The sequence below is a fragment of the Staurois parvus genome, unplaced genomic scaffold, assembly GCF_062004578.1.
Source record: "Staurois parvus isolate SC_StPar_1 unplaced genomic scaffold, SC_StPar_1.0 ptg000287l, whole genome shotgun sequence".
In the NCBI taxonomy this organism is placed as follows: domain Eukaryota; kingdom Metazoa; phylum Chordata; class Amphibia; order Anura; family Ranidae; genus Staurois; species Staurois parvus.
The window spans coordinates 17,703,214-17,723,060 of NW_028318083.1; the positions used below are offsets into that span (position 1 = coordinate 17,703,214).

Consider the following 19,847-nt stretch of genomic DNA (forward strand, 5'->3'; position numbering starts at 1 on the left):
GAACTGTCATTAATAGTCTATTTCTGACAGTTCCATGACATTCCCTCCATACAGCGGTTAAAACAGCTGTATGCAGTGAATGTCCCAGATCTATCAGAAATAGACTATTTATGACAGTTCTGGGACATTCACTGCATACAGCTGTTTTAACCGCTGTATGGAGGGAATGTCATGGAACTGTCAGAAATAGACTATTAATGACAGTTCTGGGACTGTCCTTCAATGCAGCGGTTGAAACATTGTATGTATTTGTTTCCATAAATGGATCCATTTATGGAAACAAATACATACAATGTTTCAACCGCTGCATGGAAGGACAGTCCCAGAACTGTCATTAATAGTCTATTTCTGACAGTTCCATGACATTCCCTCCATACAGCGGTTAAAACAGCTGTATGGAGTGAATGTCCCAGATCTATCAGAAATAGACTATTTATGACAGTTCTGGGACATTCACTGCATACAGCTGTTTTAACCGCTGTATGGAGGGAATGTCATGGAACTGTCAGAAATAGACTATTAATGACAGTTCTGGGACTGTCCTTCCATGCAGCGGTTGAAACATTGTATGTATTTGTTTCCATAAATGGATCCATTTATGGAAACAAATACATACAATGTTTCAACCGCTGCATGGAAGGACAGTCCCAGAACTGTCATTAATAGTCTATTTCTGACAGTTCTATGACATTCCCTCCATACAGCGGTTGAAACCGCTGTATGGAGTGAATGTCCCAGAACTGTCAGAAATAGACAGAAACTGTCACAGAACTGTCCTTCTTCTCATCCTTCTCCTTCTTCTCATCCTTCTTCTCATCCTTCTTCTCATCCTTCTCCTTCTTCTCATCCTTCTCCTTCTTCTCATCCTTCTCCTTCTGCTCATCCTTCTTCTCATCCTTCTCCTTCTTCTCATCCTTCTCCTTCTCCTTCTTCTCATCCTTCTCCTTCTCCTTCTTCTCATCCTTCTCCTTCTCATCCTTCTCCTTCTCCTTCTCATCCTTCTCCTTCTTCTCATCCTTCTCCTTCTTCTCATCCTTCTCCTTCTCCTTCTTCTCATCCTTCTCCTTCTCCTTCTCATCCTTCTCCTTCTTCTCATCCTTCTCCTTCTCCTCATCCTTTTTCTTCTCATCCTTCTCCTTCTCCTTCTTCTCATCCTTCTCCTTCTTCTCATCCTTCTCCTTCTTCTCATCCTTCTCCTTCTTCTCATCCTTCTCCTTCTTCTCCTTCTTCTCATCATTCTCCTTCTTCTCATCCTTCTCCTTCTTCTCATCCTTCTCATCCTTCTTCTCATCCTTCTTCTTCTCATCCTTCTCCTTCTTCTCATCCTTCTCCTTCTCCTTCTTCTCATCCTTCTCCTTCTTCTCATCCTTCTCCTTCTTCTCATCCTTCTCCTTCTCATCCTTCTCCTTCTCCTTCTTCTCTTCCTTCTCCTTCTTCTCATCCTTCTCCTTCTTCTCATCCTTCTTCTTCTCATCCTTCTCCTCCTTCTTCTCATCCTTCTTCTCATCCTTCTTCTTCTCATCCTTCTCCTTCTTCTCATCCTTCTCCTTCTCCTTCTTCTCATCCTTCTCCTTCTTCTCATCCTTCTCCTTCTTCTCATCCTTCTCCTTCTTCTCATCCTTCTCCTTCTTCTCATCCTTCTCCTTCTCCTTCTTCTCTTCCTTCTCCTTCTTATCATCCTTCTCCTTCTTCTCATCATTCTCCTTCTTCTCATCCTTCTCCTTCTTCTCATCCTTCTTCTTCTCATCCTTTTCCTTCTTCTCATCCTTCTTCTTCTCATCCTTCTTCTTCTCATCCTTCTCCTTCTCATCCTTCTCTTTCTTCTCATCCTTCTCCTTCTCCTTCTTCTCATCCTTCTCCTTCTTCTCATCCTTCTCCTTCTCCTTCTTCTCATCCTTCTCCTTATTCTCAGCCTTCTTCTTCTCATCCTTCTCCTTCTCATCCTTCTCCTTCTCATCCTTCTCCTTCTTCTCATCCTTCTCCTTCTTCTCATCCTTCTCCTTCTCCTTCTTCTCATCCTTCTCCTTCTCCTTCTTCTCATCCTTCTCCTTCTCCTTCTTCTCATCCTTCTCCTTCTTCTCATCCTTCTCCTTCTTCTCATCCTTCTCCTTCTCCTTCTTCTCATCCTTCTCCTTCTCCTCATCCTTTTTCTTCTCATCCTTCTCCTTCTCCTTCTTCTCATCCTTCTCCTTCTTCTCATCCTTCTCCTTCTTCTCATCCTTCTCCTTCTTCTCATCCTTCTCCTTCTTCTCATCCTTCTCCTTCTCCTTCTTCTCTTCCTTCTCCTTCTTATCATCCTTCTCCTTCTTCTCATCATTCTCCTTCTTCTCATCCTTCTTCTTCTTCTCATCCTTCTTCTTCTCATCCTTTTCCTTCTTCTCATCCTTCTTCTTCTCATCCTTCTTCTTCTCATCCTTCTCCTTCTCATCCTTCTCTTTCTTCTCATCCTTCTCCTTCTCCTTCTTCTCATCCTTCTCCTTCTTCTCATCCTTCTCCTTCTTCTCATCCTTCTCCTTATTCTCAGCCTTCTTCTTCTCATCCTTCTCCTTCTCATCCTTCTCCTTCTCATCCTTCTCCTTCTTCTCATCCTTCTCCTTCTTCTCATCCTTCTCCTTCTCCTTCTTCTCATCCTTCTCCTTCTCCTTCTTCTCATCCTTCTCCTTCTCCTTCTTCTCATCCTTCTCCTTCTTCTCATCCTTCTCCTTCTTCTCATCCTTCTCCTTCTCCTTCTTCTCATCCTTCTCCTTCTCCTCATCCTTTTTCTTCTCATCCTTCTCCTTCTCCTTCTTCTCATCCTTCTCCTTCTTCTCATCCTTCTCCTTCTTCTCATCCTTCTCCTTCTTCTCATCCTTCTCCTTCTTCTCCTTCTTCTCATCATTCTCCTTCTTCTCATCCTTCTCCTTCTTCTCATCCTTCTCATCCTTCTTCTCATCCTTCTTCTTCTCATCCTTCTCCTTCTTCTCATCCTTCTCCTTCTCCTTCTTCTCATCCTTCTCCTTCTTCTCATCCTTCTCCTTCTCATCCTTCTCCTTCTCCTTCTTCTCTTCCTTCTCCTTCTTCTCATCCTTCTCCTTCTTCTCATCCTTCTTCTTCTCATCCTTCTCCTCCTTCTTCTCATCCTTCTTCTCATCCTTCTTCTTCTCATCCTTCTCCTTCTTCTCATCCTTCTCCTTCTCCTTCTTCTCATCCTTCTCCTTCTTCTCATCCTTCTCCTTCTTCTCATCCTTCTCCTTCTTCTCATCCTTCTCCTTCTTCTCATCCTTCTCCTTCTCCTTCTTCTCTTCCTTCTCCTTCTTATCATCCTTCTCCTTCTTCTCATCATTCTCCTTCTTCTCATCCTTCTCCTTCTTCTCATCCTTCTTCTTCTCATCCTTTTCCTTCTTCTCATCCTTCTTCTTCTCATCCTTCTTCTTCTCATCCTTCTCCTTCTCATCCTTCTCTTTCTTCTCATCCTTCTCCTTCTCCTTCTTCTCATCCTTCTCCTTCTTCTCATCCTTCTCCTTCTCCTTCTTCTCATCCTTCTCCTTATTCTCAGCCTTCTTCTTATCATCCTTCTCCTTCTTCTCATCATTCTCCTTCTTCTCATCCTTCTCCTTCTTCTCATCCTTCTCCTTCTTCTCATCCTTCTCCTTCTCCTTCTTCTCATCCTTCTCCTTCTCCTTCTTCTCATCCTTCTCCTTCTCCTTCTTCTCATCCTTCTCCTTCTTCTCATCCTTCTCCTTCTTCTCACCCTTCTCCTTCTCCTTCTTCTCATCCTTCTCCTTCTCCTTCTTCTCATCCTTCTCCTTCTCCTTCTCCTTCCTCATCTCCAAGGGCATTTAAATTAAAGGTACAGTGTTCTGCACTAATTTAAAGGCTCTCTGAAGCCTAGAAACCCTTTAAATAAGTCATCTTCGTAGCGGAGAAATTCGCATCGAATCGAATTTCACACTGGAATTCGCCGAATCAGCCGAATCGAATTTTTCATTTCTTCGCTCATCTCTACCTATAGTAGCAGCCTGGCATTGAAACATATCTGCAGGAATATACTGTACCATATAGAGCCATTTCAGTTGTCATATCTGCATAGGCTAATACATTATTATGTCCTACTTTTATCATTTTATGCAACTACATCTATATTATTGTCATCACCGTAAAGCATATGCTCATATATTTGTTTTTATATCCTGTATTGCTTCTTGCAAATTCAAAAGATTGTTTTAAAATATGAATAATTCAAGAGTTACCTTTTTGTCCATATAATTTGTTTGCTTCTCAGTTCATATTTTTATTATTATCAGTGATAACAATGCACATGTTCATGTATTACCAGCAATATGAATTTCATATTTCAAAGTGTTCTTCCTCCTCATATGCAATTTAAAACAAATAAATCACTGCTCCACCTGCAAGCTCTCCAATATCAACTGCTTTTATGTTCAGACCATATTCATTAGTTGAATAGATCCATCCACACCTGCTTTCTCCTTAATTAACTATCTAATCACAGCAGAATAACTGTCACTTGCATCCTGTACTTAGAACAAGAGTATTTAAGGTTGATGCAAGAACATGAAATACACGTAGTGAATGCAAGCAGATTTAAACCAAGACTGGTAAACAAAGAGCGTGGTTATAAAACCCTGGTCAATCCAGGATAGACTGGGATGTTTTGTATATTCACTGGAAATATCCGCTGCATTTATAATTCAGCATTCATGCTGTTAGCAATCATGGGATCACAGCTTAAGGGTCAAGTTGTATTATTTACTTATTAACTTGTGTTAGTCTTTACTTATATGTTTTTTTTTTCATAAATGGTATCTTGCTATACATTGCATTCTTAATTGAAACATCACGTACATATACTTTTTTATTGTGCCTCTTGTCTATTACACTACGTGAGCTTTATTGTACTAAAAATTATCTACTTTTACCAGCTCCAGCAGATTGTACACTTCTGTATTTTACCAGTAAAGGAGTCCCCATCTGTCATTGCATAGTATACCACCAACTGCTTTAGAGGACTGCTCTGTTAACATTAGGCAACCAATGATGAAAGAAACTTGTTCTTTCTCCATACCCTGAAGTGGATGCTATATGATTGACAAGCCTAAGGGAGGACATGTCACAGAGATGTTGGTGTTGATTGACTATACAACTCGTTCGTTTGTCCACTCAGCAGCTTTTCCATGACAGTCTGTCACAATGAATCATATCCATCTTTTAGGGGGCTATTGCTGGTATCTTGGACAGAGAAATACATAGATTTGCAAGGTTGGTGATGTAGGCTTTTGTGCGTAGTCATTATTCTCACAGTCAATTGAAAGAGAAACTCCATTTTTGTTCAGAATGATAGATAGATAGATAGATAGATAGATAGATAGATAGATAGATTGATTAGACAAGCCATGTAATAGTTTATTATTTAATACATCCTTTCCATTTCCATCAGTAGACAGAAAAGACTTTATACAACAGCACTTTGTTGCTTTACAAAAATGAGAACTGTACTGCTCATGCATCCCCCTCATGCATTCACTAAATAAATAAAAATTCACTTTGCAGGGTAAAAATTCACTCAATCACAAAGTGAATTTCCACTTAGCTTAATGAATTAGATGAATCTGTGCTGACTTCCATCATTCATTCATGTGCAACCAAATCTTCTATATATTTTGCACAGAATTTGTTTTTCTTTTAAATGTGAATTTTCAATCATACACTAACCTAGTTGAAAACTCACATTGCAAATGAAAATTCACTATGTAAAGTGGACATGCTCCGGTCATTGTTTTATGTATAGAGGAGACATTTATAAAGGTGGTACAAAATTGATTCACTTTCAGCCCTGGTTTACACTGTTGCGGTGTGGAATTCACCATGTTTTCAGTGCTAATTCCGCACCGCATCAGAATCGCACCCCATTCATGCGAACCACTGCGGGTGTGTATGTTAAGTTAACAACACCCCAAAATCGATCCGCAAAACGCGGTGCGATGTGCAGAATCAGATTGCATAGGTGTGAATACACATGCAATCCGATTCTAGTGCGAACCCAAAAAAGGATCCTGCGTGTTTTTGGTGCAGGTGCGGTGCAATTAGAGCCATACAAAATGTACGGCTCCGATCGCACCGCACACAAATTCGCATGCGATTCGCACAGGAATGCGGTGCGGTTCCTGTGTGAATCACATTCGATATACTGCATTACATGTATGTGAACCCAGGCTGAATGTGAAATACAATACTATAGGTTACCTTTTCTTTTTTTTATCTGTGTTACTTGCAGAAAAACTTGAAGGATAAGTTGACCTTTGGTAACATGTTACAATCTGACCGGCCCCCGCATTCCCTGATGCCTGCTGTGACAGCCAGCAGGGGATCTTCTCCTCCGTCTCGGGGCTCTGGCCATGTCATTCATTCACAGCATTCTGTGAATGGGAAAACAACAAGTCCAAGCAGTCTTTGTTGCTGTCGGCTTGTAGCTTTCAATAAATTACCACGGCACTCCACAGTGAGATATATACTGCAGGTCATGGGGAGACCTGCATGGCACCAGCCATCTGCTAATCGCTGGTGCAATGCTTTAGAGGCCCCACAAACAAAAAATAATAAATACACTTTTTAACCTGCAAAAAAAGTGCATTTATTTATTTTTTTGTTAAAAGGTGAACTTATCCTTTAATACAAATTTTCCCACAAAAATATAAAACAGGTATACCACTGGTGGTCTGGTATTATCCTCCTTATAATTAACACCATAAACAAACAAACTCAATCTACCAACATCCAGCTTGATGCTGATGTAGGTCTCATATACATTGTAGAAAATCTGTATTTAAAGACTCATGGGTCTTAGCCAAAAGGATGTGTAAACATTAAACATTGAAGTGGTATGGTAAAATGACATATTGGGAAAGAGTCAGCTGACAAGCCATGTGAAGACACAATGGGGGTTATTTATCAAAGCTGAAGAGTGCAACATTTGTTGCAACTCTACATAAAAACCAATCAGTTTCAGGTTTGATTGCCAAAGCTTAATTGAACAAGCTGAAGTTAGAAGCTGATTGGCTATCATGCTCTTAGATTGTAAGCTCCAAGGAGCAGGGCCCTTCTAACCCTCTTATATTGAATTGTATTGTTGCTGTATTGTCTCCTGTTATATTGTAAAATGCTGAGCAAACTGTTGGCGCTATATAAATCCTGTATAATAATAATAATACATCAGATTCTGAGTGCACCTGTTTTAGTAAATCTCCCCCAATAAGTATTATTTAATGCCATGATAAACAGTAGCATTCTAATTTGAGGAGCAGCTTTAGACTTTTCAACAAAATACATACCAGTATGAAATTCTTTCCAAATTTGAGGATCCAGGAGGCACACTTACCTTTAGGGAGGAGTCTGATCCTGACTGAGAGGACTGGTTACAGAGATTGAGCTTGTTCCAGAACCCTTGTCAAGTAGAGATAAGCACACTAGAGCTTTACATATAAAATTAAACTTGAATTATGCCTGAAATGACCCATTATCTAAAAAAGACTCCTGTTTTCTGAGATTACTTTGACTTTACTATAGGGGCATTTATTTCTTGACTTAGGATATGAACCCTAAACACTCATTGCCAATGAGAGTGTCTTGCTGATTGATAGGTGGGCTTAGCACCCCACGTGAATAGGGCTTATATCTTGAGTCAGGTAGCTGAGACCTTCATAGCAAAGTGAAAGTAATTGCAGATAAAACAAAAGGAGGATTTTCTCAGATCTTTGGTTTTGTTTCTGAATACATTCTAGTTTTCTCACAATTGTTGCCACTATATGCTTCTTTCTAAATCACACCAATAGAGACCTAATTAAGAGCCTTCAGAAAAGGCCAATTATTAGTATTAACAAAATTGGGAGTTAGATCTCAAACTATATTGTCATAACTGGCTTTGCTACCAGAAAACAGATAAAAAAAAAATAAGTGTAATAGTGAAAAAATATTCAGTTTTACTTAAAGGGTAATATGGCCTGGGCTGTTTACAGCTGTTATTATTATTATTATTATTATTATTATTATTAATAATAATAATAGGAATTATTATTATTATCATTATTATTATTATTATTATTATTATTAATAATAATAATAATAAAAAAAATTAATTACTTAATTTCCCAAAGCAACTTTCCATACCAGTACAGTGTCATCAGACCAATGCAGCTAGGCACAGTGTTCCTGGTCCCTGCCAAATCAGTGCAGCCAGCAACAGAGTTCCTGATTTCATCCACACAAGTCAAAGTGTCATCAGACCAGTGTAAGTCAGCAAGTGTTCCTGATCTTCAGCCACACAAGTTACAGTGACCAGTGTAAGCCACCAGTGTTTGTAATCACCATCACACCAGTACAAGTGATGCCAGATCAGTACAGCCAGCAACAAAATTTCTGTTCATCGCCACACGAGTTACATTATTACCAGACCAGTGTAAGCCAACAATGGTGTTCTGATTGGTGGCTACTGTACATCAGTCTGTACGCCTGTTCTTAGGCAGTACTTTTAGTTTTAACTATAGTGTGGCAACATATCAATTTAAGGTAAACTTTAATTTTCCCAAATATATGAGGTTCTTTCTGAATAATCTGTAATTTTCCCAGAACTGTTGCCAATATACACTCACTGGCCACTTTATTAGGTACACCTGTTCAAATGCTTGGTAACACAAATTGCTAATCAGCCAATGACATGGCAGCAACTTATTGCATTTAGGTATCTAGATGTGGTGAGGATGACTTGCTGAAGTTCAAACCGAGCATCAGAATGGAAGAAAGAGTATTTAAGTGACTTTGAACATGGCATGGTTGTTGGTGCCAGATGGGCTGGTCTGTGTATTTCAAAAACTGCTGATCTGCTGGGGTTTTCACACACAACCATCTCTAGGGTCTACAGAGAATTGTTTGAAAAAGAGAAGATATCCAGTGAGCAGCAGTTGTGTGGACGAAAATGTTGTTGATGTCAGAGGTCAGAGAAAAATGGGCAGAATTGTTCAAGATGATAGAAAGGCAACAGTAGCTCATGTCAATATGGTCAAAAATCTCTGAGGAATGTTTCCAACACCTTGTTGAATCTATGCCATGAAGAATTAAGGCAGTCCTGAAGGCAAAAGAGGGTCCAACCCGATACTAGCAACGTGTACCTAATAAAGTGGCCGGTGAGTGTATAGTTTATGATTTTTCTACAATAACACAGATAGAGACCTAATTAAGATCCTTCATGGACCAAAAAAGGCCAGTAATTGGTGTTATTAAACTTGGGAGCCAGATCTCATACTATACTATCATAAATTACTTTGCAACGAGTCTACTGTATGTACTGAATAGCACATAACCATTATTCAATCCTAATACAGCACATATTCAATCTTATGGTCCATGTATTGTCTACCACATATTCTCTCTGCCAAGATTGTATACAGCTTCTGTAATAATTATCTCCCAAAAAAATCCACCGATGCAGTAACCTGAGACAGACGGCTTACTTCAGCAAGGGGACGGAACAGAGTCAGGCAAGTTGGCCAATATCCACTGTATGTCAGTCAAACCCTGGTCCTATCTTCTTGCCAGATTATGCTTCTCACAATGCATTGGTGGCCTGGGGGTGAATAATGCATGTGATGGCTGCATATGGACTTGGAAGAAGAGTGTCTGCACTGTATAGTCATCATGTTATATTTGCTTTTTGCAAGTAGATTGGTTTCCAAGTGAAAAATAAAACTTGCTAAAACTTTAGGCACTTATTATACTTAGGAAAAATATATTATTTTATTTCCTTAAATATTTAATATCATCTTTCACGTGTATTTTTTTTCCAGCCAGCAATTAGTGATTTGGGCACCATTTCATATTTAACAAGCTAATGTTAACTGCCTTGCTGAAGAAAGCCTTGCAAGGGCGATAGAGAAAAGCATTGCCTGCATTTTACCACTCTGCCCCACTGCTTTAGAAGATGAATATAACTCCTAGATTGTAAGTTCCAAGGAGCAGGGCCCTCCTAACCCTCTTGTATTGAACTGTTTTGTTGCTGTATTGTCTCCCGTTATATTGTAAAGCGCTGAGCAAACTATTGGCACTATATAAATCCTGTATAATATTAATATAGTGCCGCATAGCATAGGCAAAAGCCTAGAAAGAGGAGGACAACCAGAGACAGCCTAGATTAGTTTGCCAAGGAGTGGATTAGCATAAGGAGTACCTAAATGACCTTCCATGGGGTATTTGGGTCATAAAGGTTGAGAACCACTGTCTTATTTTTTTATATTTTTCCTTCTTCATTTTTAGAGACATAAACAGACACTCTGAAGGTTTAGTAAATCCACGTAAGACATGTTTTCTTTATAAATCATAGAACACTGTAAGCCTATCAACGCTGACACATTTGATAATATTTTACCCTAACACAAAATGTATGCACTTAGCATCATCATTATATTGATGTAATTCAATAATGTTTTTGTGTTTTAAAACATGATCCAAATATCTCTCTGTTTATTATGGGGACCTGTAAGCCAAATCATAGCTGTCTGATATTTTGAGATTCTGCCAAAAATAATTCATTTCAGAATGTATAGAAACCTGCTTATATTCCAGTTTCAGTCCAATTACAATTTTACAAGATTATCTACACATTATTGAATGTAACCTCATTTCCTTTCATTTCTGGATAAAGTAATGATACTAATTTAAAATACACCGCTCTATATCTATAATTACTTGTGATTTCCCAATGACTAGTTCTCATTTTCTCTTTTGTGAATATCATTTGCTAAAATTTGACCAGTGCAATTGTATAGAACTCAACTGACTTGCATGTATTAAAGTTGAATTATGTAATACCTATGACATGATACCTAGCAGAGTATTGTACATTATTGCTACTAGGTAGATGCTAATTTTAGATGGCAAGCCTGTAGGTGAATCACTCATTCTGTGCATTTTTTATCATTAGACAGTCTTTACTAATGTATTTATGGACATCAGAGTTTCAGCATCAACTTAGGGGCCCACTTCCAAAAAATGGCATTTACCCAGAAGTCAGTTCTCTTTTCAGAAACACTTATCTGCATGGGTTTATAAGGGAGCATTGCTTAATAATAATGTCATTGTAGTTAGTACTCCATTGAAGACATTTCTGTTACAGCTGCAAAGTAAAGCAAAAAGAAAGCGCACCAACCTTGCGCATTACCTCAATAAACTGTGATTTTATTAAAATGAGATATATACTCACAATTAAAGAAGTAAAACAAGCGTATAAGATCACTCAAAGGAACATTGTAGTGCAAAACTAGTGCAAGTCACATCAAGAGGGGAGACTTTCAAAGTCCCACTATGAGTCACATCTGACCAGAGCTACCAGGCTCAGTAGACTAAAAGTACCATCCACTAGTATTAACAGTCACAGGAGTTCATCTACAGTCCAGCCATGTAAAAATGCATATACCTCAATGTACTTTCTTAATTTTGATAGGATTATTTGCATGTTTCACAGGTGGCATTTCCTGAAGTCTCCTGACCTGTACTTACTACTCTAGTGAAGTCCTTTAGATGTTTTTTATAAACAATTCGATGGTCAATTCACCCATCATTCACCCAATATGATTTTAGAACTACACTCCAGCTATTTATAAAGCAAAATTATTAGAAGTTCACTAAACAATCATCCAAAATTACATTTCCTGACATTTGTCAACATCTGTTCTTCAACATGTGAAGATCTTTACCAGGGCTGCTGATAGAAATCACAGGGCCCCATACAGCCAACCTGAGAGGGTCGTCCCCCCCCAAAAAAAAACCCACAGTTTACTATGCTTCAGTTATGAATGAGCACAGTGAGTGATTGGTACCAATCACTTATTGTGTTAATTCAGGAAAGGAAGGGGATGGTAAATGTGACATTTTTGCCAGACCTTTCCCCCACTCTCCATCCTGAACGATCCTATTATGTGATTGCAGCTGCCAGTGGGAAGGAGAGGAGGGCACACAGGGGGAAATATATGGTTCACAGGGAGGGTGATGGGTGCGGAAGAGGGCAATTACTTGAACTGATCCTGTATATGGTTCTTTCTGCAGCAGCTGAAAATCAGCGGGAGGGAGAGGAGAAGAAGCTGCTGGACAGAGAGCCATATAGGGGATCAGTTCTAGTAATTGCACCCCCCTGCTGTGGCAATCACCCTCCCTGCCCACATCCAATTCACCCAGCTGCCTGCCCCCCCCCCCCCGCTGGCCTGGGCTCCATACAGGAGGCCTGGTGGTACCCCCTTATCCACGGCCCTGATCTTTACTATTACATTCACCCAATTTAAAAGAAAGGTGAATGTAATCCTCTTTACACATTCACCTGATATTGCCATAACCGGATTGTAAATAAAATGTGCCTGGGTGAGCTATGGAATCAATATATTTTCTACTGAATGCAATGCTTGTCTATGAAAAATATTGAACCTATATTTTTATAACACAGTTGCAGCTCTTCTGAGGTCTCTGTCTTTTTGAAACTATTATATTTTATAAAAATGTAAAAAAAAATGCATGACTGGTATCATACATGTATTAAATGTGAATAAATAAAACATACAAAGCTTGTAAAAAAAACTTTAATAATGTAAATTTTACTAATTTTTACTTAGCACGTTCCAGCACTATCCACATTTTTGTGGCAGGAACGAGAAGGTGTATTTTGAGCTTTCTGTGACATTATTTGTTGCCCACTTTAGCACTAATACAAATATGAGTACCCCCCCTCCCATTGTTTTTTTTTTCTTTTTTAGCCACTTACCCTCCAGAGGATTTACCCCCCTTCCTGACCAGGCCATTTTTTGCCATACTGCACTGTGTTGCTTTAACTGACAATTGCGTGGTCATGCAACGCTGCACCCAAATGAAATGTATGTCATTTTTTCCCACAAATGGAGCTTTCTTTTGGTGGTATTTGATTGCCTGTGCGTTTTTTATTTTTTGCGCTATAAACAAAAAAAGACTGCCAATTCTGAAAAAAAAAATATTTTTTACTTTTTGCTATAAAACATATCCAGTATAAAACATTTAAAAAATCAAATTTCGGCATAAATTTGGGGCAAAATGTATTCTGCTATACGTCTTTGCTAAAAAAAAATCCCAGTTCCGTGTAAATTAATTGGTTTACGTGAAAGTTATAGCATCTACAAATGGCGGTATATATACTGAATTTTTTTTTTTATATTAGTAATGGCGTTGATCAGCGACTTATAGCGGGACTGTGGGACTGCGGGACTGTGGGACTGCGGTGGGCATTCTGACACTGGGGGGAACTAACTGTCACTGTCATCCCCAGCGACACTAATACAGTGATCAGTGCTATAAAAAGCACTGACACTGTACTAATGACACTGGGCAGGAAAGGGTTAACATCTGGGGAGATCAAAGGGTTAACTGTGTGCTTTGTGTGTTTTACTGTGTACTGTGTGTGTTTTAATGTGTAAGCACGCTGCTTTGTATTGCTCTGCTATGCAGAGCAATACAAAGCAGCATGCTGTAGCTGACAGGAGAAAGATCTGTATTGTTTACATACAGACCCTCCCCTGTTAGTGATACTTGCCGATCGCAGGGTGCCAGCGGGGAATTACCAGCCGGGACCCGGTGATCGACAGCTGAAGCCAACAATCGTGGCCCCCTATCTGGAAATACAAAATCACGTCTATGTATACCTGATTTTGCACAGCCCTGCCGCCCTGTAGCAGTAATTCTGCTATAGGGTGGTCGGGAAGCAGTCAATAAAGAAAAAAGACTGTTGGTCCACTCCCTCCCCACCCCTAGGTGCTGAAAAAAATGTAAGGACAGAGCCCCAGACAGTAAGCTGGCTTTATCTTGAAATAAAAATCAGTGTATAATTTGAGACATAATTGTCACCAGGAGCAGGACACCACCTCTAGCTGAGGCCCTCTGCTCCCTGCTCACCACTATCACTTGTAAACACAGAGGTCCAGCTTCTGTGTTTAGAAGTGACAGCTTGTCTCACAGTGGCTCCCACAAATCTGATCTCCAGAATGAAGAGCTAACGCTGAAACCATAATAGGTAATCTGGGTATCTAACATCATGGTGATAACTCATGATTAAATAATAGTGTTAATTTCCAGCTCTTCTTTGAGCCCTTTCGGTGACAATGTGTTGAGGGTAAAAATCCAAAATGTTCCCAATTGGTTCCCCATGATTTGACAGCTCATTTATACCCTTCTGCATCAGGGGCGGGCCTGCTTGCCAAAGGAGGCAGAGCTTCTGAAACGTGTTGCGGCCCACCCTCTCGCCATTCAGGGCACCTGTGACATCTCCCAATCACCCAGTGGAAATGCACAGAGAGACGCCGTTGAGTCCATTGCAGTGGGTCTCTCCCCATGCCATGCAGTAATCATCGGCTCCACCATCTTAGGGACCCTTGGCTCCACTGTTCCTGCACTCTGCACGAATTCCGGATACTGATTGTGGGGGATTTATATGTAAGTGCTATTGTAATAAAGTCTCTAGGTTTTAACCCATACTGATCTGGCGCCCTGCTTGTTCTTTTTGCATGAGAGAGGCAGAGCTGCCTACAGTGTTTGGGGAGGTACTAGAGTTGACTGGGTGCTTCCACTTAATACAGGAACAAAAGTAAGACACGTTGAATACGGTGGGCTTTTAAGGAGGGGAAGAAGATGAGGGCAGTGGAGGGAGGTTATGTGCAGAGATCAGAAATGAGAAGGGGTGAAAGTGAGATGTGGACAGGAGATACAGAGGTTAGCTGCTGAGGAAGAGGGCTGAAATCAGCACTCTGTATGTAGTGTACTCTTAGTATTTAATGCCCCTTTAAGACCCTCCCACTGTTAGTAAAATTCAGCCACACCCAAAAATTCTGCGCTTTGTACATAGTGAACCCCTAAACTCTGCAAGTAGCACACCCCTGAACTCTGCACTCTTTGTGTAGCGCACCCCTGAACTCTATGTGTAGCACACCTTTGAATCCTGCGCTCTATGTGTTGCGCACTCAGTTTGTAATGCACTCCTGGTACTTAATGCCCCTTTAAGACCCTCCCACTGTTAGTAAAATTCGGCCACACCTTCTATTTGATGTGGTTTTGCATTCGTGTGTATGTGGGAGGGGGGGCAGTTGTGGGGCATGGTTGGGGTTCCTGCTCCTAAGAAAAAAAGCCCTGACTGTCACAAATATTGTTCTATACCTGGACAGCTCAAGATGGATGTGTACCCCGGGCTGGAGGTGGCCCAATATATACTTTACTAGTCTGCCCTGCTCAAGTGTCATGTCATATAGGGACTTCGGTGCAGCAGGGATTTGTGACTGAGAAGCTGATTCTTAAAACAAATAAAACCTGGAACCAGGGGCGGACTGACCATTTGGAAACTCAGGCACTGCCCGAGGGCCCAGGGTCAGTAGGGGGCCCCATGAGATGCCCTTGGTACCTTTTTCATAGGCTTTTTTGAGTTTGGGCAAGGACACAGGGGCCCCATGATCCCCTATTGCCCGGGGGCCCCATGAGTTGTCAGTCCGTCCCTGCCTGGAACCTACAGTAGATGCTTTGAAACAATGCAGTGAGGTGGTGTGAAAATGCTGCTCTTGTATACACTGTCAGCAACTACTTTAAACTGTCATAACTTCACGCTCAGCATTGTAAAAACAAAAGTGAAAATAATATATTTTATTCAAAACAGCTGGGAAAGCAGCTTACAAATTAACTAAATATGAAACATCACATAAAGCAAAAACAATTTCTGTGCTATCCCTTTATTGTAAAAGAAGCCAATATTTCAGTGGTTCTTTATAAAGCACATATAACTGCATGCAACTATCATTAAATAAAAGTGAAAAAGTCCACAACTATCCAAAGTCAAAGAATCTTCACACTTATCTCCTTCAGTAATTAAATCGCCACCACCATAATCCAAAAGCCCATTACCAAATGGATAGGACCCCTTATTACAAGAGGTGATAAGAACTTGTAAAACTTTGAGTCAGCTCCTGGATGGTGACAGCCAACCTCTATACCAGACTACCACTGGTTCATAAAACAGCTCAATACATATGCCACAAGATGAATCATATAAAGAAAGTTAGGTAAATCTGCATGGTGTAAATCCACAATAAACAATATTGCTTGCACAAATATGCAGACATATCCAGCTAAAAATCTAAAAATCAGATAAAATCACACTGCGCACTCTAGCAGACGTGATAACTTCAGCTCTTAGGTTCCGTCCCACGCATTTCATCACAAGACGATGTTGTCAGAGGCTGGGACCTAGAAACAGCCGACATCAGGTGGAGGTTAATTACTGTCAGGGCAGGGGCTGTGGAACGGACAGGCAGGCCTAGTGGCAGAGTAACGCACTGACTGACAACAACCACCACCCACAGACCGAAGTCCCTCAGGGTGCGGATTCTAAGTCCCAGGCTGCCCTTCACCAGAGCCCCTGATGGTGGGGATGGACTTGACGCAGCCAGGAACCAGGTCGCGGCCCCCGAGACACCCCGGCTGCGGTAATGGCCACCGCCAATGGCGTGTAGCTGGTAGGAATGACAATAGCGTAGTCAGGCAGGCCGGGTCGACAACAACGGGACAAAACGGTACAGAACAGTGGACAAGAATCACAGGTCACAGGCTGGGTTCAGCAACGGAAGGTCAGATCAAAGGAAAACACAGAGAATGGTCTAGTCACAAGCCGAGTAGATTCCAGGAGAGTCACGAGAGTATGAACAGAGCTGTAGCAACAGAAAGACACAAGACACAAGTGCAAAGGACATGTGCGGATCACAGGCTTATATGTAATGAGCCACACCCCTCTGGGGGATGGACCTTAGAGGCCTGAAGGCATAAAAGACTCCCACCATGCTCTGCAGAAACCCAAGATGGATGCCAGCACATGAAGCAGCACAATCTCTGGGAAAAGGTAGGACCTTGACAATTACTGGAAACTGCAGGCTGCTTGGAGACACCCGTGGTGGACACTGGATCTACAAAGCTCTGCCCAGGGAACCACAGTGCCACCAGCAGGTGATCCAGGTCCTGACAAAAGGATGAAACAGGGTGAAACCCTTTCCTCCCCTCACCCTCTCACTCTCCAATATACACAACATTTTGATACATACAGGAATTAGTAAGAGTTTACATTTACTTTAAGAAACCTGCTAGTGCCAACAAGCCCTACACTAATCTTTCACTATGTACTTTCTTATTATCAGCAGCACTTCCTATGATTTCCCTATAACAGCCAAACCACATTGTCAGTATAGCTGCCCCTTTTATAGTTAAGGAGCTGGCTTATTCAAAGCTCTCTTATTGGCCCTTCTATGCCAGCTGGCTTACGTTTAAAGGTCTGGCAGTGCATTGTGGTTATTTTGGCAATTTCCTGCATTAGTTCACCAGGTTTATGAACCATGAACATGCAGGGTTCACCTTGAACCTGCTCTAGATCCAAACCCAAACCTCATTTCTATTCACACCATGCTGAGGTTCAGAAACAGTTAAAGTGTACACTATTGTATAGACATATGCGGTATGTTTTACATTTTAATGCTGGAATACTGTCTTTTTCATGTTATGTACATAATGAACAGAAAAAAAAATAAAATACAAATAGTATATTTTTTCTGAGATCCAATCACCTTCATGGATCTCAGCTTTGTACGGCACATGCTTTCTAGCCTGTGTGTAGAAAACTTGCTGTTAAGACTAAACATAAAAAGCGGCAGTTGGAATATAAACAGATTTGCTGAAAACATAACTTTGGCAAGCAGAGTATTCTCATCACTTAGCCACGCTCATAACAACACACAAAGGACTACTCTGTAGCCAGGGGTAATAGCTAGGCCAATAAACTGGCATTTACACTTAGGAAGATGAATTACCCTATTAAATACTGAGACATTGCTAAGAATATTTGTACAAACCTTTTAACTGGCAACAATTGCAGATTATGTGTACTATTATTTTCTTGCCGTTAGAGATTCTTACTGTAACAATGGTGCAGGTTTTATCTTCAGTGTCCATAGTGATCTAAACAGAACAATGGAACAATTGTAATCATCTCTGCCATACCTACCATTATAAAATGCACATGTAACTTGATAACCCCTTCTAGGTTTCAGCAGCTGAGCAATACAATAGATACAAAATGGCAGCATCTACAACAATGTGGTTTGAAACCTTCAGTTTTAGCCACACTAACCCCACACATTTCCCTGTCTGAGGGTTTCTGCAAGCAGCCTAATTCTGGCTCATTTAGAACACTATCCACAATGATCAAGTGAGTATTAAAGTGTAGGTCAAACCAAAAGCTTTTTATCTAGTTTTGGATAGTGTTGGGAAGGATTAAACTCCCATCAGGTTTGATCAGTTATCCGGGGGTCCTTTAGAAGTATTAAAGCTGGCCATACACAGATCAACTTTCAGCTGATCCAGCCAAAATTCATTCTGTAAGTGGCTCTGTTGTGACCACCCATCTCAGCGAAAGTTGATTTTTTTCAATCAACTTATGTTATAGGAGTCAGTTGGAAAATTCTCTGTTGAACACGGGTGCTGGCTGTCGGAATACATAGCTAATACTGTAGATTCATCCATCCATGCTGAAATCTTAAAACGGAATGAAACGGAACTAGTAAACAGCTGTGAGTAGGCAGCTTTTTATTTCAGAACAAACAGGTTATGTCTCTTCTACAATAATAAACAATTACACTATATTGCCAAAAGTATTGGGACACCCCTCCAAATCATTGGATTCAGGTGTTCCAATCACCTCCATGGCCACAGATGTATAAAATCATGCACCTAGGCATACAGATTGCTTCTACAAACATTTGTGAAAGAATGGATCACTCTCAGGAGCTCAGTGAATTCTGAAGCGCACAGTGCACAAGAATCGCCAACTGTCTGCAGAGTCAATAGCTAAAGACATCCAAACTTCATGTGACCTTCAGATTAGCACAACACCAGTGGATAGAGAGCTTCATGGAATGGATTTCCATGGCCGAGCAGCTGCATCCAAGCTTTACATCACCAAGTGCAAATGCAAAGCGTCGGATGCAGTGGTGTAAAGCACGCCGCCACTGGACTCTAGAGAAGCGGAGACGTGTTCTCTGGAGTTAAGAATTATGCTTCTCTGTCTGGCAATCTGACGGACGTGTCTGGATTTGGTGGTTGCCAGAGCACAGTACGTGCCTGACTGCATTGTGCCAAGTGTAATGTTTGGTGGAGGGGGTATTATGGTGTGGGGTTGTTTTTCAGGGGTTGGGCTTGGCCCCTTAGTTCCAGTGAAGGGAACTTTTAAGGCGTCAGCATACCAAGACATTTTGCACAATTTCATGCTCCCAACTTTGTGGGAACAGTTTGGGGATGGCCCCTTCCTGTTCCAACATGACTGTACACTAGTGCACAAAGCAAGGTCCATAAAGACATGGATGAGCGCGTTTGGGGTGGAGGAACTTGACTGGCCTGCACAGAGTCCTGACCTCAACCCAATAGAACACCTTTGGGATGAATTAGAGCGGAGATTGCAAGCCAGGCCTTCTCATCCAACATCAGTGCCTGACCTCACAAATTCCCTTCTGGAAGAATGGTCAAACATTCCCATAGACACACTCCTAAACCTTGTGGACAGCCTTCCCAGAAGAGTTGAAGCTGTTATAGCTGCAAAGAGTGGGCCAATTTAATATTAAACCCTATGGACTAAGACTGGGATGCCATTAAAGTTCATGTGCGTGTAGAGGCAGGCAATATAGTGTATCTGCCTACTTAGACCTCATGCACACAGGACGTTAAAAAAAAACTTTCCTGGAAGCTGTCCTGGCAGCAGAGCTTTTGCAGAA

At 40.9% G+C, this 19,847-nt stretch overlaps 1 long non-coding RNA gene across 1 annotated transcript in view; it reads right to left on the reverse strand.

The window, feature by feature from the left end:
• Nucleotides 1-18,039, reverse strand: part of LOC149458406 (uncharacterized) — a 135,212-nt gene extending 117,173 nt beyond the window's left edge. The window contains exon 1 of the long non-coding RNA XR_016313429.1: nucleotides 17,934-18,039. This is a non-coding gene — a long non-coding RNA (uncharacterized LOC149458406). The remainder of the gene's footprint in view (nucleotides 1-17,933) is intronic.
• Nucleotides 18,040-19,847: the final 1,808 nt, after the last annotated feature.